The sequence below is a fragment of the Coregonus lavaretus genome (assembly GCF_964263955.1).
Source record: "Coregonus lavaretus genome assembly, chromosome: 1".
In the NCBI taxonomy this organism is placed as follows: domain Eukaryota; kingdom Metazoa; phylum Chordata; class Actinopteri; order Salmoniformes; family Salmonidae; genus Coregonus; species Coregonus lavaretus.
In genome coordinates this window covers 48147139-48171450 of record NC_139988.1, presented here as the reverse complement: position 1 = coordinate 48171450, position 24312 = coordinate 48147139, and the positions used below count along the sequence as shown (strand labels likewise).

The 24312-nt window shown below is 42.6% G+C and overlaps 1 protein-coding gene across 1 annotated transcript in view; it reads right to left on the bottom strand.

Moving 5' to 3' along the window:
* The window catches only part of LOC311131510 (PDZ domain-containing protein 8-like), a 97018-nt gene that overhangs the window by 57200 nt on the left and 15506 nt on the right, over positions 1–24312 (bottom strand). The window lies entirely within an intron of this gene.

The following is a 24312-nucleotide window of genomic DNA, read 5'->3' as shown; positions in this document are numbered from 1 at the left end:
AAACAAAAGTCGGATTTTAGCAGTGTTTGACCATCTAAGCATTGGCCTCTGGCTTTTCCATTGGGGGTACAAACGAACTGAGAGAACTTGTGATCACTTCCCTCAAATCATAAACACAAATCATACAGCAAGTTGATTCAGTGAGTTAGCATTGCTTTAAACACTTCTGCTGAGTTCTGCTTTTCCGCTCACCATGCTGTTGGAAAAGTTGAGAAGCAAAGCGCAGAGGACATCCGGTGGTAACTCACTAACGTCTACATTTCAGATGATGATCTGCTGTTAGCCCACAGCAACAGATTAACAATCGTTTAGCATTTCTGCTTTGTCATCATCTTCAGGATTGTCTCTCTTGAGTGACTCAAATACAGGCTCAGTGATAAAGCTAGAGATAGAGACAACCAACTGACTAAAACACATGCTAAAGCTGCTATTGATGGCTTCTTCACGACACCTACACATAAACAAAGCCACACAGTTTAGGACTACAGATATAAAAGGCACAAAATAAAAAAATACACTGAATCAATATGTGTGTAATAATTGAGTGTGTATGTGTGTAATAAATAATGTGTAATAATAATAATAATAATAATAATAATAATAATAAATGTTACACTGTGATGACAGGAATAATTACACAGTAATAAGGGCACTGTAATGTGTGTAACCAGACATTACATTATTACACAGACTTCCTTGCTCAGAGGATAAATGGGTTGGAAAAAGGAATGAAGAAGACAGTGAGAAGAAGAGATGAAGTAGAAATAGAGAAATAAGGAGAACATTTAAATGTAGGGAAATAAAGGAGAGATTGAGAGGATTTTGAGATGAAAAATGAAGGAGGGATGGATGATATCGAGATGAAGATGGTGAGATGAGAGGAAAAGTTGGGGAAAGATGGAGAACAGATACAGTGGCTTGCGAAAGTATTCACCCCCCTTGGCATTTTTCCTATTTTGTTGCGTTACAACCTGGAATTAAAATTGATTTTGGGGGGGTTTGTATCATTTCATTTACACAACATGCCTACCACTTTGAAGATGCAAAATATTTTTTATTGTGAAACAAACAAGAAATAAGACTAAAAAAGTCAATACTTTGTAGAGCCACCTTTTGCTGCAATTACAGCTGCAAGTCTCTTGGGGTATGTCTCTATAAGCTTGGCACATCTAGCCACTGGGATTTTTGCCCATTCAAGGCAAAACTGCTCCAGCTCCTACAAGTTGGATGGGTTCTGCTGGTGTACAGCAATCTTTATGTCATACCACCGATTCTCAATTGGATTGAGGTTTGGGCTTTGACTAGGCCATTCCAAGACATTTAAATGTTTCCCTTTAAACCACTCAAGTGTTGCTTTAGCAGTATGCTTAGGGTCATTGTCCTGCTGGAAGGTGAACATCCGTCCCAGTCTCAAATCTCTGTAACACAAACAAGTTTCCCTCAAGAATTTCCCTGTATTTAGTGCCATCCATCATTCCTTCAAGTCTGACCAGTTTCCCAGTCCATGCCGATGAAAAACATCCCCACAGCATGATGCTGCCACCACCATGCTTCACTGTGGGGATGGTGTTCTCGGGTTGATGAGAGGTGTTGGGTTTGCGCCAGACATAGCGTTTTCCTTGATGCCCAAAAACCTCAATTTTAGTCTCATCTGACCAGAGTACCTTCTTCCATATGTTTGGGGAGTCTCCCACATGCCTTTTGCCAAACACCAAACATGTTTGCTTATTTTTTTCTTTAAGAAATTGCTTTTTTCTGGCCACTCTTCCATAATGCCCAGCTCTGTGGAGTGTACAGCTTAATGTGGTCCTATGGACAGATACTCCAATCTCCGCTGTGGAGCTTTGCAGCTCCTTCAGGGTTATCTTTGGTCTCTTTGTTGCCTCTCTGATTAATGCCATCCTTGCCTGGTCCGTGAGTTTTGGTGGGCGGCCCTCTCTTGGCAGGTTTGTTGTGGTGCCATATTCTTTCCATTTTTTAAATAATGGATTTAATGGTGCTCCGTGGGATGTTCAAAGTTTGATATTTTTTTATAACCCAACCCTGATCTGTACTTCTCCACAACTTTGTCCCTAACCTGTTTGGAGAGCTCCTTGGTCTTCATGGTGCCGCTTGCTTGGTGGTGCCCCTTGCTTAGTGGTGTTGCTGACTCTGGGGCCTTTCAGAACAGGTGTATATATAATGAGATCAGGTGACACTTAGATTGCACACAGGTGGACTTTATTTAACTAATTACAGTGGGGAGAACAAGTATTTGATACACTGACGATTTTGCATGAAATCCAAATAAAAATCAATTTAAATTACAGGTTGTAATGCAACAAAATAAGAAAAACGCCAAGGGGGATGAATACTTTTGCAAGGCACTGTAGATGAGAAATGTTGGAGATGCTATAGGAGCGTCTACAGGAGCCCCACCGTTCCAGTTGGCAGGCAGGAAAGGCAGGAGGAAATCCCTGCCCTGCTGGGATCAGATTATCTAACAAACCCTGGGTGTTTCTCCACTGCAGGAAGATTGACCTCAACCAATGCAGGGCTGAGAAAGACATTCTCCCTCGCTCGCCCTAGCTCACACTCTTATACTCACACACTGACCCACTCTCTGAATATGATGTCCTCCTGCCTCTTTTGCTCGCTCACCCTCTCTCCCTGACCACACACACACACACACACACACACACAAAATGTTTGGTGCCAGCATTGTGCCTTCCTCTATTGGGTGTGGTCATTGGCTAAAAGCAGCAGTAAGGCCAACGGTTAAACCATAAAGAAGGGGCTCATTATAATTACGTAATAAAAAGCATGAGCTGGCACGCACCCAAAACAGTTCGTAGAGGTGCTGACTAACGGTGAGTAAACTGTAGGCTTTACTCAACTGTGCCTTCTACCCTGAAGGCACAGTGACGCAGAAACGTTGGTGGTTTACCCAATAAATTACTGGGAGCTTGTATATAGAGTGTGCAACTCTTTTTACTCATTGTAATTAAGATCATAATGTTGTTAGGGACCACACATATGCCATTATTTTTGGCCGCTGATACTATGTCTAGCCTGAAGCCCCTGGCATTCTAAACCAGAGAAGATTTTGTGTAACTGTTCATAATAATCTAACATGCAAGATGTGAGATAGATAGCCTAACCATAAAAATTGATTGAATAGCAATAAGTTTAACTCATTCTAGGTCTGTGAGCCTAACCTATCTCCAAAGATGACATTTGTTTTCAAGATGAAGTGTTTTTAAATTGATTCATCTCTACAACAGCTACCACTGTGATCGTTTCTTACCTAGCATTTTCCAAATTCAATATCTTGAAATCCCATTTATCTTCTGTTGACATTAGGGCTGACGCCATTTAGTTGACTGGTCGATAGGCTGTTGGTCGACTAAGATTATTTTAGTCGGAAAGTATTCAGACCCTTTGACTTTTTCCACATTTTGTTACGTTACAGCCATATTCTGAAATGGATTAACTAAAAACAATTCCTCAGCAATCTACACACAACACCCCATAATGACAAAGCGAACACAGGTTTTTAGGCATTTTTGCAAATGTATTAAAATAAAAAAACAGAAATACCTTATTTACATAAGTATTCGGACCCTTTGCTATGAGACTCGAAATTGAGCTCAGGTGCATCCTGTTTCCATTGATCATCCTTGAGATGTTTCTACAACTTAATTGGAGTCCACCTGTGGTAAATTCAATTGATTGGACATGATTTGGAAAGGCACACACCTGTCTATATAAAGGTCCCACAGTTGACAGTGCATTTCAGAACAAAAACCAAGCCATGAGGTCGAAGGAGTTGCCCTTGGAGCTCAGAGACAGGATTGTGTCGAGGCACAGCTCTGGGGAAGGATACCAAAAGATTTCTGCAGCATTGAAGGTCCCCAAGAACACGGTGGTCTCCATCATTATTACATGGAAGAAGTTGTGAACCACCACGACTCTTCCTAGAGCTGGCCGCCCGGCCAAACTGAGCAATCGGGGAAGAAGGGCCTTGGTCAGGGAGGTGACCAAGAACTCGATGGTCACTCTGACAGAGCTCCAGAGTTCTTCTGTGGAGATGGTTGTCTTTCTGGAAGGTTCTCCCATTTCTGCAGCACTCCACCAATTAGGCCTTTATGGTAGAGTGGTCAGACGGAAGCCACTCCTCAGTAAAAGGCACATGACAGCCCGCTTGGAGTTTGCCAAAAGGCACCTAAAGATTCTCAGACCATGAGAAACAAGATTCTCTGGTCTGATGAAACCAAGATTGAACTCTTTGGCCTGAATGCCAAGCGTCACGTCTGGAGGAAACCTGGTACCATCCCTACGGTGAAGCATGGTGGTGGCAGCATCATGCTGTGGGAATGTTTTTAAAACGGCAGGGACTGGGAGACTAGTCAGGATCGAGGCAAAGATGAACGGAGCAAAGTACAGAGAGATCCTTGATGAAAACCTGCTTTAGAGTGCTCTGGATGTCAGACTGGAGCGAAGGTTAATCTTCCAACAGGACAACGACCCTAAGCACACAGCCAAGACAACGCAGGAGTGGCTTCAGGACAAGTCTCTGAATGTCCTTGAGTAGCCCAGCCAGAGCCCGGACTTGAACCCGATCGAACATCTCTGGAGAGACCTGAAAACAGTTGTGCAGCGACGCTCCCCATCCAACCTGACAGAGCTTGAGAGGATCTGCAGAGAAGAATGGGAGAAACTCCCCAAATACAGGTGTGCCAAGCTTGTAGCATCCTACCCAAGAATACTCAAAGCTGTAATCGCTGCCAAAGGTGCTTCAACAAGGTACTGAGTTGATGATGGAAAAAAACACAATTTAAATTAATTTTAGAATAAGGCTGTAACCTAACAAAATGTGGAAAAGGTCAAGGGGTCTGAATACTTTCTGAAGGCATTGTGTATAAAAAGAAACTATGGCACACGAGACACCTGTTTGATTCACGCCTGTCTGAGTTGACTAATCCATTGTGGCGGCCGTGGGGATGGCACACCAGTATCACAAGTAGTACATATACCGTTAATTCCCATTATAGTTTGTTTGGTTATGGTAATTTCTGTTAATGCATTGAATAGTTTATTATTACAGTCCTACTGTTGTCATTGTAGGAGTGGACACGTTGTTTGCAGAGCGCACACCCTAGGCTACACTTGTGAGAAAAAAGTTTTGGTTTACTTCATTCCATTTACGAGTTGTCAATTTATTGTTTTGTTTGGAGCACTCCTGTCAATCTTGAGTAAGGACGCACCTGATTACACATATAGAAGTAGGACTAGGCTACCTGGCCGGCGCGCAAATGTGGGCCTATAAGTGTGCCCATTTGGGGGATCTAATACTATTTTCTGATTGTCTTAACTCACCATCACTGTGGAGATTCTCAAATAAAAAAAATCTTTGCCTCAAGCAGCAAGTAAACAAAATCTGTTTTTACATCCATTGAGAATGACAATAGTTCCTGAATTTAGCCTATTTGAAAAATATTTCCAGCTCTCTCCCTTTCAATTATCACTCAGCATGAAAGGGGAAGAAATGTCATGCTCTGATCTGATGGAAACGTCATAAGATACTTTTTTGGCCATGTAGTGTATGTGGACACTTGCTCGTCGAACATGTCATTCTAAAATCATGGGCATTAATATGGAGTTGGTCCCTCCTTGCTGTTATAATAGCCTCCACTCTTCTAGGAAGGCTTTCCACTCGATGTTGGAACATTGCTGCGGGGATTGCTTCCATTCAGCCACAAGAGCATTAGTGAGGTCGGGCATGATGTTGGCCGATTAGGCCTGGCTCGCAGTCTGCGTTCCAAATCATCCCATAGGTGTCCGATGGGGTTGAGGTCAGGGCTCTGTTCAGGCCAGTCAAGTTCTTCCACAACGATCTCAACAAAACATTTCTGTATGGACCTCGCTTTGTGCACGGGGGCATTGTCATGCTGAAACAGGAAAGGTCCTTCCCCAAACTGTTGCCACAAAGTTAGAAGCACAGAATAGTCTAGAATATCATTGTATGCTGTAGCGTTGAGTTACCTTTAATGGAACTAAAGGGCCTAACCCGAACCATGAAAAACAGCCCCAGACCATTATTCCTCCTCCACCAAACTTTACAGTTGGCACTATGCATTTGGGCAAGTAGCGTTCTCCTGGCATCCGCCAAACACAGATTCCTCCGTCGGACTACTAGATGGAGGAGCGTGATTCATCACTCCAGAGAACGCGTTTCCCCAGCTCCAGAGTCCAATGGCGGCGAGCTTTGCACCACTCCAGCCGACGCTTGGCATTGCGCATGGTGATCTTAGGCTTGTGTGTTTCTGCTCGGCCATGGAAACCCATTTCATGAAGCTCCCAACTAACATTTCTTGTGCTGACGTTGCTTCCAGAGGCAGTTTGGAACTCAGCGGTGAGTGTTGCAACCGAGGACAGACGATTTTTACGCATTGCGTGCTTCAGCACCCGGCGGTCCCGTTCTGTGAACGTGTGTGGCCTACCACTTCGCGGCTGAGCCTTTGTTGCTCCTAGACCAGGGGTGTCAAACGTCCGGCCCGCGGGCCGGATCAGGCCCGCAAACGGGTTTAATCCGGCTCGCGAGATGATTTTGTAAAGTATAAAAATGAGCTGCAATTTTTCAATAAAATAAACTGCTGTTCCAATTGTGTCCACTGGATGGCGCAATAGCAATTGTGTTAAGCAAGCAAACTGTTTATACCGGGGCAGAGCAAATAGGTCAAGCAAGTGCAGCCAGTCCGGATGAGCTACTTTGTTTTGCCCGCGATATTTATTACGGCTTCTACTTTTAACATTATGTGCTTTGGCACCCTCATTGCCCCAATATGTCTCTGTCAAAAAAGAGAAAAGTGGACGCAGAGTGTTCCAAGAAAAATTGTCATCCTTCTATTTATTCACGGAATTGAATGGGAAAGCTGTATGTTTGGTGTGTTCACAGCATGTTGCAGTGCTGAAAGAATATAACCTTCGTCGCTACTATGTGAGTCTTCATGCCGACAAATATGACAACTTTCAAGGACAGCGGAGAAGAGAGAAGGTGAATGAACTGTTGGCGGGTCTGAAGAAACAGCAGTCTGTGTTTACTCACAGCCGAGACATCAGTGGCGCTGCAGGGAAAGCTAGCTACCTCATTGCTAATGAAATCGCAGTGGCTTCAAAACCATTTAGTGAGGGTGAATTTGTAAAAACATGCATGATGAAGGCAGCGGAGATTGTGTGCCCTGAAAAGCACCAGGCTTTTGCAAATATCAGCCTGACAAGAAACACAGTTGCAGACAGGATTTCCGATCTTTCAGTGGATTTGGACAGCCAGTTGAAGCAAAAAGTAAAGTCATTTATTGCGTTTTCGGTTGCAATTGATGAAAGCACGGACATTACAGATGTTGCACAACTGGCCATTTTCATCCGCAGAGTTGATGACACATTGACCGTCACCGAGGAGTTCGTGGAGTTGGTGCCGATGACAGATACAACGACAGCAGCTGATATTTTCACTGCACTCGTCAGCGCGCTGGACAGGGTCGGAGTGGACTGGTCCCGCGCTGTCAGCCTGGCTACAGATGGTGCGCCCTCAATGATCGGGAAAAAAGCAGGCGTTGTGACAAAGTTCAGAGAGAAAGTGCAATCTGCAAATGGAGGATGTGATTTTTGGACTTTTCACTGTATTTTGCACCAGGAGGCTTTGTGTTGCAAGTCATTAAAGATGGATAACGTCATGAAGGTGGTCATCCAAACTGTTAATTTCATCCGATCCAGAAGCCTGATTCAAACGTCAGTTTGACAGCCTTCTCAGAGAGAAAGACCACATCTATGGCCTGCCATACCACACTGAGGTAAGATGGTTAAGCCGAGGTGCTGTGCTGAGGCGTTTCTTTGATTTATGAGAAGAAATTGAACAGTTCATGGAAGAAAAGGGCAAACCAGTGTTAGAATTTCATTCCGCAGAATGGATGCAGGACCTTGCATTTATGGTGGATGTTACAGAGCACCTGAATAACTTGAACAAACAGCTGCAAGGGTGCAACAAAGTTGCCACGCAGTATTATGACAGCATACGTTCTTTCAAGTTGAAGCTGTCATTGTGGGAGACGCAACTCGCCGGTGGTGATGCAGCTCACTTCCCCTGTCTGAAAAATGTGTGCGCGACCCAACATGTGGCAGACATGAAGTGGTTCAAAGATAAAATAACGGGACTGTTAAGGGAGTTTGAGCAACGCTTTCAGATTTTTGGTGAACTGGAGAAAGACTTCAACGTTTTTTGTTCGCCATTAACCGTGAATCCCTCTGATCTGCCCGTCAGCATCCAACTTGAAATAATATACTTGCAGTGTGACTCGGATTTGAAGGGCAAATTTGCCGCAGCTGGCTTGGACACATTTTATCAGAATCTCTTGCCAGGTTACCCCAACTTGACAGCCCTCGCTGCAAAACGGTTGTGCATGTTTGGAACCACATATCTTTGTGAGCAAGTTCTCTGTAATGAGCATAAATAAAACAAAGCTGCGCTCAAGGCTCACGCACAAGCACTTGAATCACATCCTGAAGTTGGCTGCCACTCAGGATGTGACGCCTGATATTGATGCGCTGGTGAAAGCTAAAAGATGCCAGGTATCAGGAGTCAAATAAACTATGCAACCCCACTTAAAGTGCTGCATGAGACACCCTGATATAGTTCTGTGATCTGTGATATACTTCTGTGAATCACTGAGGCATTGTGTGTTTGTGTGTTGTTTGTCCTCAGAATTTCAAATAACTTGGTGTTTTATGATGAATAGTGATGTTGTGCTTTTGGACACACTGTCCTCAGGCTCCAGCTTTATGTTTATATGTTTTTATGTTGATGTGCTATTGTTTTTAATTGATTTTTTATTTTATTTGTATATTTAACCTATTCTTGACTCTGTGGTTCTTGCACTTGTTTGGGGAACAGGATTTCATTATTTGTATCTACATTTCTGCCTGAGAAATGACACCCTGATTTAGTTCTGTGATCTGTGAAACTGTTCTGTGAATCACTGAGGCATTGTGTGTTTGTGTGTTCTTTTTCTTTAGAATTTTCAAATAAACTTGAGGTGTTTTATGATTAATAGTGATGTTGTGCTTGTACTATTTTGGACACACTGTCCTCAGGCTCCAGCTTTATGTTTTATGTTGATAGTATTAAAACAAAGAAAACAATCTGAAGTTGTTGTTTTTAAGTTATATATACCATGATTTTACCGGTCCGGCCCACTTGGGAATAGATTTTCCTCCATGTGGCCCCTGAGCTAAAATGAGTTTGACACCCCTGTCCTAGACGTTTCCATTTCACAATAACAGCACTTACAGTTGACCGAGGCAGCTCTAGCAGGGCAGAAATTTGTCGAACTTACTTGTTTGAAAGGTGGCATATCCTATGCCGGTGCCACGTTTAAAGTCACTGAGCCCTTCAGTAAGGCCATTCTACTGCCAATGTTTCCTATGGAGATTGCATGGCTGTGTGTTTGATTTTATACACCTGTCAGCAACAGGTGTGGCTGAAATATCCAAATCCACTAATTTGAAGAGGTGTCCACATACCTTTGTATATATAGTGTAGGTCTACCTGATTACTCATTTTCCCTTGCGCAAAATAGCCTACAGCTGTGTCGGTCTGTCCGGAGCTCACTGGCCCTGGAAACTCTGAGGGTCCAGAATATTATATACAATTTTGCAATTTTGCTAGCACAAGCTTCGGGCCGGACCAAGTTAATACAATAATTGACACAATGTTTCAAGTTCCATGCGTAGCCAATGTGATTTATAGGATATTTATTTTTATCAGGATATTTTCTACCTGCGGGCTGCAATGTTTTTATTTATTGGCTTTATGTTGGCAATAGAAGTTATTTTTAGATTTGTATCATTTTCATTTAGATATAATTTTGATTAACCACATGACATACATTTTGAGATATGAAGACTTTATTATAAATGAATAAATGAACTGGCATGCAGATCAGTAGAAATGATATGATAACTTGGCACTCCAAATTGAAAAGGTTGCCGAACGCTGGTGTAGCTTATTACCGGCAACTTCAGGAGCGTAACGGCAGAATCTGCGAAGGCCAGCAGCAGCAGGCAGCGATAGGAGAACAGGTTTTTTTCTTCTGGTTAGGCTATATTGATTTCTGTGTCTTAATTTTTTTAATCGCAGTGCTTAAAGCATCAGACAAGCTCAGTAGCCTACATATAGTTGATTTAATCAAACATAGGGCTTGCCTATATATGGAAAAATACACGTTAAAAAATGTCAACCAATCGATTCGTCTAAAGAACAGATGACTCTTGGTCGAGCAAGATTTTTTTTACTCGGGGACAGCCCTAGTTGACATACATATCAGCTTCTCTGTCATGCTTCAACAGGTTGTCCAGAGAGGTAAGACAACAAGATGTAAGAGAATGGTACCATATTCAGCAAGCAGCATCCCAGCCCTGTCTGTAGCCTCCAGGTTATTTGGGTACTGAACAAAAAAAGAACCATTAAATCAGTGTGGTTCTGAATAAGCCTCTGTGTTTTCAGGGCTCGGTTCCATTAGGCTCCTTTGTAGTTGTCAGCACACTGTCTCCAAGGCATTTCCACAGCGAGAAAATACAAGTCCAGAAGAGTGGAGAAGAATGTAACAGGTGAGACAAAGACATTCTGCAGGACTTAGCCAGCCAACTCCAGGGCAGTCTGTTTTAATCAGCAACATTCAACTCATGCTAAACTCCAATATGAGCAATGTTGGCTAAGCATGTGAGAAAGACTGAACAACACTTCATTAAACATTAAGTTTGATGAGAACTAGGCTATGATCTATAAAGGTAACTTCTTAAAAAGGACATTACACCTCAGAATCATAGTTTGTCAGATGTTTGGTGAGTGAATAATTATACTGTACTTTGTGCAACCTAATGTTCAAATCAGCAGCAAACCCTGTTCCAAAACCACAAAGGCCTACATTCTAAATCACATTGAACATTCCATCTATACTCCGAGACGATATTCACGTAATAAGGACTTCCCCTTGACCACGTCCACAAATTGGGGAAAACAATCATTCTTTCCCATTGACCCCAATTGTAAAAAAGCCAACTTCGTTGTCGATTTTTGGTTATGCTGATATACTAAAACATGCAGAAAAGTTGCCGTGTTGTTCAATGTACATGTAAACAGGTAAAAACACCCGACATTCAGTTCACAATGCTCCCACGTAGGGAAATAGAGCCTGCGAGAAGAGCCCTGTGGCTTTAGGCTATTCGGCATGGGAGAGTGGGAAATGTGGGGACCCGGTGTCCCAGTAGGTTACACGTAGCCATGTGTGTGAAAAACATTTAATCACAGTTAAGACATTTAACTTGTTTAGTATAGTTTGTTTGTTTGTTTGTTTGTTTGTAACTCCACTCACTACTTGTAGCTGTATAGTCCATTTGTTTGTGTTGTTGGTCTTGGCTAGCTTAATTTTCCAGTCAGTAGCTAGCTAGCACTCACATGGCTGCTAGCACCGTTGCGAAAAAAGGTGATGAGGGAAGTCGTAAAATATTATGTTTTCCTAAGTGAGAACGCTTGGGAGCAGGCAAATGTTGAAAAGTAATCCTTAGACATGTTGTACTTTTCTTAAATGTAGTTTTGTAATTGACTAAAACAACCACACCACAAGAAAATTGTGTTTTTGCTGTGAGCCAAATGGGGTAAACTAGGTCAAGTTGATCAAGTCATTTCAGATATGTGAGGCTAGCCTCACAATATCTCTCAATATTGGCTACCATTAATTGGATATTTGAGTGATATAAAATAAAAGTGAACTACAGGCTACCAGACAAGTATGGTTTAGGTTAATTTCCCATCCTTTGTGGGCTCTGCCTGTAAAGCAGCAGAAGGGCGCATTTGCCGATGTACTGTTAGCTGATAATGTTTACTTTGCAAGCTACCGGTAGAAACTTTGTACAGTTGGCTAAACATAGTGCTAAGTAGACCTAATGTACTTTTTTCTCCAACCAACGTAGGCCTACCTAGCAAAGTCGGCTAACATTATCCCCTTTTCAACATTGATTTTAAGTGTTTAATCAAGATTGCTGCTGACAGACATGATAGGCTTGATTGATTGACCACGTAAAATTGGCTAGCTAGCTAATAACAGATCACGTCAATATAGCTAGTTAACAAGCTAACTTTCAGGGGATAAACTAGATGGCGATATCCAAATATTGTTTGATTTGCTTGGGGATGACAGTAGTCCAACTGACCACTTTACTAGGACGAGGACTTGCCGATGTCAAGCTTGTTCCAAAAGTTCAAGTTAAATTACACGTTGATTGCTTAGCTAACCAGCTAGCTACATGCGAAATGGATCTGGCTACCCTCACATATCTAAAAATACATGATCAATTGATGTTTACTGATCATGAAAAGCATGCAGTTACTTGCTGTATAACTCTGATGGAGCCAAATGTGGAATAATCGGAATTGTGTAGTTCTGACTATGCTATTCAAGAGGTGACGATATTAAAACCAAATAGTTATAACATTTAACTATCCCTTGAAAACGACACAGAGTTGTCAATGGTTTTAGCGAAGTTGGGGTCTCCTTGCCCCCTAGCAGCCAAATCGAACACTCCGCATCTTATTTTATTGTGACTTTTTATTGATAATGACCGATTGCACAGACAGTGCAGGTCAGCGTGGGAGGCGCAGCTCAGCTCTGTTACATTAGAGGGGCACTGATTAGAAGGACATCGCAGATTATTAGGCATGAGGGCTTGACAGCACTGTTCCACTAAAAATACATCTTAATTGGAAAATAAGTTTGTATTTTGCCTCAGTGCAAGTACAAGCGAGCCGACGTGGCCTATCACTTTCCAGACACCATTAGCAGCATCAAACAGCCTCCATATAAAATGCATAGGGCACATCCCTACCCCTTTGGCTTACCTGCATCTTGCATTAAGTCTCTTTATATTTATCCATTAGGCAGTCAAACACTGTACCCTGTCACAAAGAAAACACTAGCTAATTACTGAGATGATAACATGCATACTACAATGTAATATCATGAAATCAAACATGATTGTTGCTATAGATCTAGTCTATTATTTGATATTATCAATAATGCTTTCTTGTATCGAGGGATCTAAAGATTGCCTTATTCCTGGTTGTTGGGCTTTAGAGCCTTTAATAATTAAGTAGGACCAAAGTATGTTTCAATCACAATGGATGTTAAAGTAAAAATTAAATATCTTGTTTTGAGATGGACATACAATACAGTCCTTGAATAAGTTGGACAAAATATTCCTTGCATTCTGTGCTTGGCATCTCCCATTTCCAATAGACCCGATCCGCTTATGGTAAGTCAAAAACGTTGTGCTATTCCACGCCAGCATAGGCCAAAAATATTTTGGGTATCTCAGATTGTTCAGCACAATTCTCACATAGTAACTTCATTGCGAGGAAGAATGTTTGACACGCTTTTTGCATTTGTCTCAGTTTTTGGGGGGGAAAAAATCATGAAAGTGGCCATTTTCAAATGTAAAAAGCTTCCTACCAGTGAAGTTTCTACGTGAGAATTGCCATAATCTGAAACCCAAAATATTTTCACACTATGCTGGCATGGAATCGCCCCTTTGTGAACAATGCTCTGGCCAGACATTCCTTTCAGTAAGGAAATGTGTCTATTTAATCAGAAAGCTTAGCTCTTTTTTCTGTGAAAAGGGTTTCTGCACTGCACACACAAGGAAAAGAGAAGGAATGTGATGTACTGTAGTCATCTGGATGCAATAGTATTGGTATCTTTCTTGTATATTCATGAAAGTGCATACAGGCTAACATAACTCTCAAAAGATGCGTATTTGTACAAGCCAATAAACATGTAACATGCAAATGAAAAGGACAGTCTTTACATAAATGCTGTTGGGAGCAATAAAAAACTAACATATACATGTAGCTCTCTGCTGGGCTCAAAGCATTTAAAAAGGCTACATTAGACTATGGCCTCCATGCTATACATGAAACCACAGATGAACTGTCTTAATTAGATACCACAAATCATGACGTCAAACCAGGCCTAGCTTAAGTAACCCTTCTCCAAAACCTGATAGGGACAGCCTAGGTGTTCTGTCAGCAGATTTGATTTGCGATTATGTACCAACTGATTCTAGACTACAGGAAATGGAGGGATGAGCACGCCCCCATCCACATCGATGAGGCTGTAGTGGAGCGGGTCGAGAGCCGCAAGTTCCTTGGTGTCCACGTCAGTAAGGAATTAACATAGTCCACACACACCCACACAGTTGTGAAGAGGGCACAACAGCGCCTCTTCCCCCTCAGGAGGCTGGAAAGATTTGGCATGGGCCCTCAGATCCTCAAAAAGTTATACAGCTGAACCATTGAGAACATCTTGACTGGCTGCATCACCACTTGTTACGGTAACTGAAAGGCACCTGACCGCAAGGCCCTACAGAGGGGGTGAGTACGGCCCAGCACTTTTGTATTTGTATTTATTATGGATCCCAGCAGCTACTCTTCCTGGGGTCCAGCAAAATTAAGGCAGTTATACATTTAAAAAAAACATTACAATACATTCACAGATTTCCCAACACACTGTGTGCCCTCAGGCCCCTACTCCACCACTACCACATATCTACAATACAAAATCCATGTGTACGTGTGTGTATGCATGTGTCTATGTTTGTGTTGCTTCACAGTCCCCACTGTTCCATAAGGTGTATTTGTATCTGTTTTTTAAATCTAATTTTACTGCTTGCATCAGTTACTTGATGTGGAATAGAGTCCCATGTAGTCATGGCTCTATGTAGTATTGTGCGCCTCCCATAGTCTGTTCTGGACTTGGGGACTGTGACGAGACCTCGTGTGGCATGTCTTGTGGGGTTTGCATGGGTGTCCGAGCTGTGCGCCAGTAGTTCAAACAGACAGCTCGGTGCATTCAACATGTCAATACCTCTCACAAATTCAAGTAGTGATGAAGTCAATATCTCCTCCACTTTGAGCCAGGAGAGATTGACATGCATATTATTCATGTTAGCTCTCTGTGTACATCCAAGGGCCAGCCATGCTCTCCTGTTCTGTGCCAATTGCAATTTTCCTAAGTCCCTCTTTGTGGCAACTAGGGCCTGTAGGACCTGCCTTGTTGATAGTGCTGTTAAGAAGGTAGAGTTACGCTTTATTATGGACAGACTTCTCCCCATCTTAGCTACTGTTGTATCAACATGTTTTGACCATGACAGTTTACAATCCAGGGTTACTCCAAGCAGTTTAGTCATCTCTACTTGCTCAATTTCCACATTATTTTTTACAAGATTTAGTTGAGGTTTAGTGAATGATTTGTCCCAAATTCAATGCTTTTAGTTTTAGAAATATTTAGTACTAACTTATTCCTTGCCACCCACTGAAACTAACTGCAGCTCTTTGTTAAGTGTTGCAGTCATTTCAGTCGTTGTAGTAGCTGACGTGTATAGTGTTGAGTCATCCGCATACCATAGATACACTGGCTTTACTCAAAGACAGTGGCATGTCCTTAGTAAAGATTGAAAAAAATAAGGGGCCTAGACAGCTGCCCTGGGGAATTCCTGATTCTACCTGGATTATGTTGGAGGCTTCCATTAAAGAACACCCTCTGTGTTCTGTTACACAGGTAACTCTTTATCCACAATATAGCAGGGGGTGTAAAGCCATAACACATACGTTTTTCCAGCAGCAGACTGATAGATAATGTCAAAAGCCGCACTGAAGTCTAACAAAACAGCCCCCACAATCTTTTCATCATTAATTTTTCTCAAACCAATCATCAGTCATTTGTGGAAGTGCTGTGCTTGTTGAATGTCCTTCCCTATAAGAGTGCTGAAAGCCTGCTGACAATTTGTTTACTGTAAAATAGCATTGTATCTGGTCAAACACCATTTTTTCCAAAAGTTTACTAAGGGTTGGCAACAGGTTGATTGGTTGGCTATTTGAGCCAGTAAAGGGGGCTTTACTATTCTTAGGTAGGGGAGTAACTTTTGCTTCCCTCCAGGCCTGGGGGCACACACTTTCTAGTAGGCTTAAATTGAAAATATGGCAAATAGGAGTGGCAATATCGTCTGCTATTATCCTCAGTGATTTTCCATCCAAGTTGTCAGACCCCGGTGGCTTGTCATTGTTGATAGACAACAATAATTTTGTCACCTCTTCCACACTCACTTTACAGAATTCAAAATTACAATGCTTGTCTTTCATAATTTGGTAAGATATACTTCGATGTGTAGTGTCAGCGTTTGTTGCTGGCATGTCAAAGTTTTCTAATCTTGCCAATGAAAAAATCATTAAAGTAGTTGGCAATATCAGTCAGTTTTGTGATGAATGCGTCATCTGATTAAATTAATGGTGGAGCCGAGTTTGCCTTTTTTCCCAAAATGTCATTGAAGGTGCTCCAAAGCGTTTTACTATCATTCTTTATGTCATTTATCTTTGTTTCATAGTGTAGTCACACGATTTCTCAATTTGCAATACGTTTGCCAATCAGTTGTGCAGCCAGACTTATTTGCCATTCCTTTTGCCTCATCCCATACGATTTTTCAATTCCTCATCAATCCACGGGGATTTAACCATTTTTACAATTATTTTCTTAATGAGTGCATGCTTATTAGTAATTTGAATAAGCAATTTCATAAATGTGTCAAGTGCAGCGTCTGTTTGCTCTTCATTACACACCATGGACCAACAAATATTATTTACATCAACAACATAGGAATCACTACAAAACATATTGTATGACCTATTATACACTATATTAGGCCCAGCCTTTGGAATTGTGGTTTTCCTAGATATGGCTACTATATTGTGATCACTACAACCGATGGATCTGGATAATGCTTTCAAGCAAATGTTTGCAGCATTAGTAAAGATGTGATCAATATATGTTGATGATTTCATTCCTGTGCTGTTTGTAACTACCCTGGTAGGTTGACTGATAACCTGAACCAGGTTGCAGGCACTGGTTACAGTTCAAAGCTTTTTCTTGAGTGGGCAGCTTGATGAAAGCCAGTCAATATTTAAAATCACCCAGAAAATATACCTCTGTTGATATCACATACATTATCAAGCATTTCACACGTTATCCAGATACTGACTGTTAGCACTTCGTCTAGAGTAGCTTCCCACAAGAATGGGCTTTAGGTGAGGCAGATGAACCTGTAGCCATATTACTTCAACAGTATTTAACATGAGATCCTCTCTAAGCTTTACAGGAATGTGGTTCTGAATATAAAAACAGCAACACTTCCACCATTGGCATTTCTGTCTTTTCTGTAAATGTTATAGCCTTGTATTGCTACCACTGTTTCAAAGTTATTATCTAAGTTTCAGAGATTGTCAGAATATGAATGTCATCTGTTACTAGCAAATTATTGATTTCATGAAACTTGTTTCTTATGCTACATTTTTAACGTGGGCGATTTAGAGCACTTCTGGGATGCTTGCTTGTTTTCATTGCTTTACTTGGAAGCTTAGCAGAAGTAGATATGCTCATGTTATTTATGTTACTGCAGGTTGAGCTGCACACAGTGGACTTCCTACTAGGGCACACCGCCTCAGTGCTAACAGTATAAATCTGGTTCATAGGCACATGATTACTGCATACAATTGCTGTAGGATCAGCAGAGGCATTCAGGGCAAGTACATCACTGGGGCAGAGCTCCCTGCCATCCAGGACTCAGATTTAAGCCGCATGTGGCAAGGACTACAGACCATCACAGACTACAAAGGCAAATCCAGCTGTGCGGTGCCCACCGAAGCCTCCCTCCCAGACGAGCTTAACATATTCTATGTTCGTTTCAAGGCAGACAATACCGAGCCATCCAGGAAGACTCTCGCTGCTCCGGACGACAAGGTGCTTTCACTGTCTGAAGCTGACGTGAGAAAAACTCTCAAAAGAGTCAATACTCACAAAGCCGCCGGCCCTGGACCCTTCCTCAGTGTGTGTGCTGACGTCTTCTCGCACATCTTCAATCTGTCCCTGTCCCAGGCTTTAGTCCGCACCTGCTTTAAAGAGACCACCATCGTCCCAGTGCCCAAGAAAAACAAGGTGACATGCCCAAATGACTATCGGCCCATCGCGTTCACCTCAACAATCATGAAGTGCTTTGAGAGGCTGGTCATGGCCCACAACAAGGCCAGCATGCCAGGCACACTGGACACATTCCAATTTGCCTACCGCTCCAACAGATCCACAGAAGATGCCATTTCCATCACTATTCACATGGCAGTAAAACATCTGGAATAGAAGAACATCTATGTGAGAATGCTGTTCATTGGCTACAGTTCAGCATTCAACACTATTGTTCTCTCCAAGCTCGACACCAAGCTCAGAGACTTGGGTCTGGACACCACCCTCTGCAACTGGATCCTGGACTTCCTGATGGGCAGACCACAGGCTGTGAGGTTTGGCAACAACATCTCCTCCACAGTGACTATTAACACAGGGGTCCCCCAGGGGTGTGCTGTACTCCCTGTTTACCCACAACTGCGTGGCTTTGCACAACACCAACTCCATCGTCAAGTTTGCTGACGACACCACGGTTGTAGGCCTGATAACCAACAGTGACGAGTCAGCCTATAGGGAGGAGGTAAGTGAACTGGCAACTCTCTCAATGTCAGCAAAACAAAGGAGTTGATTGTTGAATTCAGGAAGCAAAGGAGGGAACATGCCCCCATCCACATCAACGGGACAGCAGTAGAGAGTCACAAGTTTTAAGTTCCTCTGCGTCCAGATCACCGAGGACTTGTCATGGACCAACAACACCACCACCACTCTTGTCAAGAGCGCGCAACAGCGTCTCTACTTCCTAAGGCGGCTAAACGAATATGGCAAGCCGCCCCAGGTCCTTTGCAAATACTACCGCTGCACCATCGAGAGTGTCCTGACTGGTTGTATCACGGCCTGGTACGGGAATTGCTCCATCCACGACCACAAGGCCCTCCAGCGGGTGGTGAAGACAGCCCAGTACATCACTGGGACCATGCTCTCACCCATCCAGGATACTCGAAACAGTGCCTGAGGAAGGCACACAGCATCATCAAGGACCCCACACACACCAGCCACGAGCTGTTCTCTCTCTTACTATCAGGTAGACGTTATCGGAGCATGAGGTCTGATACTAACAGGCTCAGATACAGTTTCTATCTACAATCCATTAGACTGCTGAACACTTGAACTGGACTGACCACCTGCTCTGATTCTCCACACCTTAGCACACATCCACTCACTCATGCACACACCCACACAGACAGATACACACACACACATCACAACTGCTGCTACCAGACTCTTATTATACTGCTCAATTTATACACTTGCCCCCATCCCCCCTTCCCCAATACGCGTGTAAACATTAGACTATAAATTGTACCTTCATGTATTATACTTATGCTAAAAAACAGTATATTCTACTGCCATTAACTTTGTTTGTATTCTTATCTTTTATTATTTCTTATTGTTGTTGCATTGTCGAGGAGGAACCTGCAAGTAAGCATTTTGTTGGACGATCTATACCATGCCTATCCCGTACATACAACTAATCAAAAACTTGAACTACACTGAACAAAACTCAACGCAACAATTTGAAAGACTTTACTGAGTTACAGTTCATATAAGGAAATCAGTCAATTTCACAACTGGGAATACAGATATGCAAAAAAAAAGTAGGGGCGTGGATCATTAAACCAGTCAGTATCTGGTGTGACCACCATTTGCCTCACGCAGCGCAACATTTCCTTCGCATAGAGTTAATCTGGTTGTTGATTGTGGCCTGTGGAATGTTGTCCCACTCCTCGTCAATGGCTGTGCGAAGTTGATGGATATTGGCAGGAACTGGAACACGCTGTCATACACGTCGATCTAGAGCATGACATGTAGGCCATGGAAGAACTGGGACATTTTCAGCTTCCAGGAATTGTGTACAGATCCTTGTGACATGGGGCTGTGCATTATCATGCTGAAACATTAGGTGATTGCGGCGGATGAATGGCACGACAATGGGCCTCAGGATCTCGTCGTGGTATCTCTGTGCATTCATATTGCCATTGATAAAATGCAATTGTGTTGGTTGTCTGTAGCTTATGCCTGTCCATACCATAAACCCACCGCCACAATAGGGCACTCTGTTCACAACGTTGACATCAGCAAGCCGCTCGCCCAGACAACGTCTGTCATCTGCCCGGTACAGTTGAAACCAGGATTCATCCATGAAGCGCACACTTCTCCAGCATGCCAGTGGCCATTGAAGGTGAGAATTTGCAAAATGAAGTCGGTTACGACGCTAAACTGAAGTCAGGTCAAGACCCTGGTGAGGACGACAAGCACACAGATGAGCTTCCCTGAGAAGGTTTCTGACAGTTTCTGCAGAAATTCTTTGGTTGTGCAAACCCACAGTTTCATCAGCTGTCCGGGTGGCTGGTCTCAGACGATCCCGCAGGTGAAGAAGCCTGATGTGGAGGCCCTGGGCTGGCGTGGTTACACTTGGTCTGCGGTTGTGAGGCCGGTTGGACGTACTGCCAAATTCTCTAAAATGACGTTGAAGGCGGCTTATGGTAGTGAAATTAACATTACATTCTCCGGCAACAGCTCTGGTGGACATTCCTGCAAGTCAGCATGCCAATTGCACCCTCCCTCAAAACTGCACATTTTAGAGTAGCCTTTTATTGTCCCCAGCACAAGATGCACCTGTGTAATGATCATGCTGTTTAATCAGCTTCTTGATATGCCACACCTGTCAGTTGGATGGATTATCTTGGCAATGGAAAAATGCTCACTAACAGGGATGTAAACAAATTTGTTCCCCAAATTGAGAGAAATAAGCTTTTTGTGCGTATGACACATTTCTGGGATCTTTCATTACAGCTCATGAAACATGGGACCAACCCTTTACGTGTTGCGTTTATATTTTTGTTCAGTTTTTAATCAACATTTTAAGCTAAATGTTCCCCAGTGGGCAAAACCTGGACCCTGAACAGCTTCTACCCCCAAGCCATATGACTTCTAAACAAGACTGCTAAATAGCTACCCGGACTACCTCCATTGATCATTTTTTGCACTAACTCTCTTGCACCGACTCTATGCACACACAGACTCTACCCACACACTCACACCACAACACACAGGACTCTACCCACACACACACTACATACACCCACACACATGCATACTGACACCACACACACTATGCGCTGCTGCTATTGTCTATTATCTATCCTGTTGCCTAGTCACTTTAACCCTACCTATATGTACATAGCTACCTCAATTACCTCGTACCCCTGCACATCGACTTGGTACTGGTACTCCCTGTATATAGCCATGCTATTTTGACTCGTTATTGCTATTCGTTATTCATTGTGTATTTATTCCTTGTGTCACCATTTCTATTTTTGGTAACACTTAAATCCTTACTCTACCTAGGCTAAATTTTTTGTAAAGGTATCAGACTCAATATGAGAAGAAGCATATGTCTGTAAAAAGGGGTGATGGCCCATGTGGCAAAAGTAACAGCAATTATTTATGTTACGAAAATGGACTCAACACCACCTGTGCAACACCCCACTGCTCAATGCCCCAACAGGATCAGGGAGCACATGTGTGTCATCATAAACTTGTAGTGTGTGTGTGCTAAAGTGTGTAGCATAGCATTTTCTGCTACTTCACTCGGAATTGAACTGAAGTCATATGCATGCTCCTAAAATTATTACTGAACTCTGAAACAAATGTACTTTTTCCTGCTGTCGCCTTCCCTCAGCTACGAGGAAATTCTAGTACCATTTTTATGCCTGGTGCCCTAGCAACAGTGAAATCATAAGACGTTACCATATTTGGTATTTTATTAGGATCCCCACTTACGGATGCAAAAGCAGCAGCTACTCTTCCTCGTCCACACAAAACATGAAAACATGACATAATACAGAACATTAATAGACAAGAACAGTTCAAGGACAGAACTACATACATTATTTTTAAAGACACACGTAGCCTACATATCAATACATACACACAAACTATCTAGGTCAAATAGGGGAGAGGTGTTGTGCCGTGAGGTGTTGCTTTATCTGTTTTTTGAAACCAGGTTTGCTGTTTATTTGAGCAATATGAGATGGAACGAGTTCCATGCAATAATGGCTCTATATAATACTGTACGCTTTCTTGAATTTGTTCTGGATTTGGGGACTGTGAAAAGACCCCTGGTGGCATGTCTGATGGGGTAAGTGTGTGTGTCAGAGCTTTGTGTAAGTTGACTATGCAAACTATTTGGGATTTTCAACACATTGTTTCTTATAAAAAGAAGAAGTGATGCAGTCAGTCTCTCCTCAACTCTTAGAGAGACTGGCATGCATAGTATTTATATCAGCCCTCTGATTACAATGACATTTAAAAGTGCTTTCCTCTCCATCTTAAATAAGCATGCCCCATTAAAAAAATTCAGAACCAAGAACAGATATAGCCCCTGGTTCACCCCAGACATGACTGCCCTTGACCAGCACAAAAACATCCTGTGCCGTACTGCATTAGCATCGAACAGCCCCCGCGATATACCACTTTTCAGTGTGGTACATCGTCAGGAACCAGTCAGGAACCAATATACACAATCAGTTAGGAAAGCAAAGGCTAGCTTTTTCAAACAGAAATGTGCATCTGTAGCACTAACTCCAAAAAGTTTTGGGACACTGTAAAGTCCATGGAGAATAAGAGCACCTCCTCCCAGCTGCCCACTGCACTGAGGCTAGGAAACACCGTCACCACCAATAAATCTACGATAATCGAGAATTTCAACAAGCATTTTTCTACGGCTGGCCATGCTTTCCACCTGGCTACCCCTACCCCGGCCACCAGCTCTGCACCCTCCGCTGCAACTTGCCCATGCAACTACAAATACCTAGGTGTCTGGTTAGACCGTAAACTCTCCTTCCAGACTCACATTAAGCATCTCTAATCCAAAGTTAAATCTAGAATCGACTTCTTATTTCGCAACAAAGCCTCCTTCACTCATGCTGCCAAACATGCCCTCGTAAAACTGACTATACTACCGATCCTTGACTTCAGCGATGTCATTTACAAAAAAGCTTCCAACACTCTCCTCAGCAAATTGGATGTAGTCTATCACAGTGCCATCCGTTTTGTCACCAAACCCCCATATACTACCCACCATTGTGACCTGTACGCTCTCGTTGGCTGGCCCTCACTACATATTCGTCGCCAAACCCACTGGCGCCAGGCCATCTATAAATCACTGCTAGGCAAATCCCTGCCTTATCTTAGATCATTGGTCACCATAGCAACACCCACCCGTAGTATGCGCTCCAGCAGGTATCTCTCACTGGTCATCCCCAAAGCCAACACCTCCTTTGGCCGCCATTGCTTCCAGTTCTCTGCTGCCAATGACTGGAACGAACTGCAAAAATCTCTGAAGCTGGAGACACTTATCTCCCTCACTAACTTTAAGCATCAGTTGTCAGAGCAGCTTACCGATCACTGCACCTGTACATAGCCCATCTGTAATTAGCCCACCCAACTACCTCATCCCCATATTGTTATTTACATTGTTAACTGCACCCCAGTATCTCTATTTGCACATCATCTTCTGCACATCTATCACTCCAGTGTTAATACTAAATTGTAATTATTTTGCACTATGGCCTATTTATTGCCTTACCTCCATAACGTACTACATTTGCACACACTGTATATAGATTTTCTATTGTGTTATTGACTGTACGTTTTGTTTATTCCATATGTAACTCTGCGTTGTTGTTGTTTTTAAATCGCACTGCTTTGCTTTATCTTGGCCAGGTCACAGTTGTAAATGAGAACTTGTTCTCAACTGGCCTACCTGGTTAAATAAAGGTTAAATAAAAATAATAAAAATATTTTTTTAAAGAGCAAGACGTCCCGCTTTGTTTTGGCCCAGCTGCAGCTTAACTAGGTCTTTCCTTGCAGCACTGGACCACAGGACTGGACAATAACCAAGATTAGACAAAACTAGTGCCTGCAAACTTGCAAGAGAGCATCTCTTTATTACGGACAGACCTCTCCCCATCTTTACAACCATAGAATCTACAGTGGGGAAAAAAAGTATTTAGTCAGCCACCAATTGTGCAAGTTCTCCCACTTAAAAAGATGAGAGAGGCCTGTAATTTTCATCATAGGTACACGTCAACTATGACAGACAAAATGAGAAAAAAAAATCCAGAAAATCACATTGTAGGATTTTTAATGAATTTATTTGCAAATTATGGTGGAAAATAAGTATTTGGTCAATAAAAGTTTCTCAATACTTTGT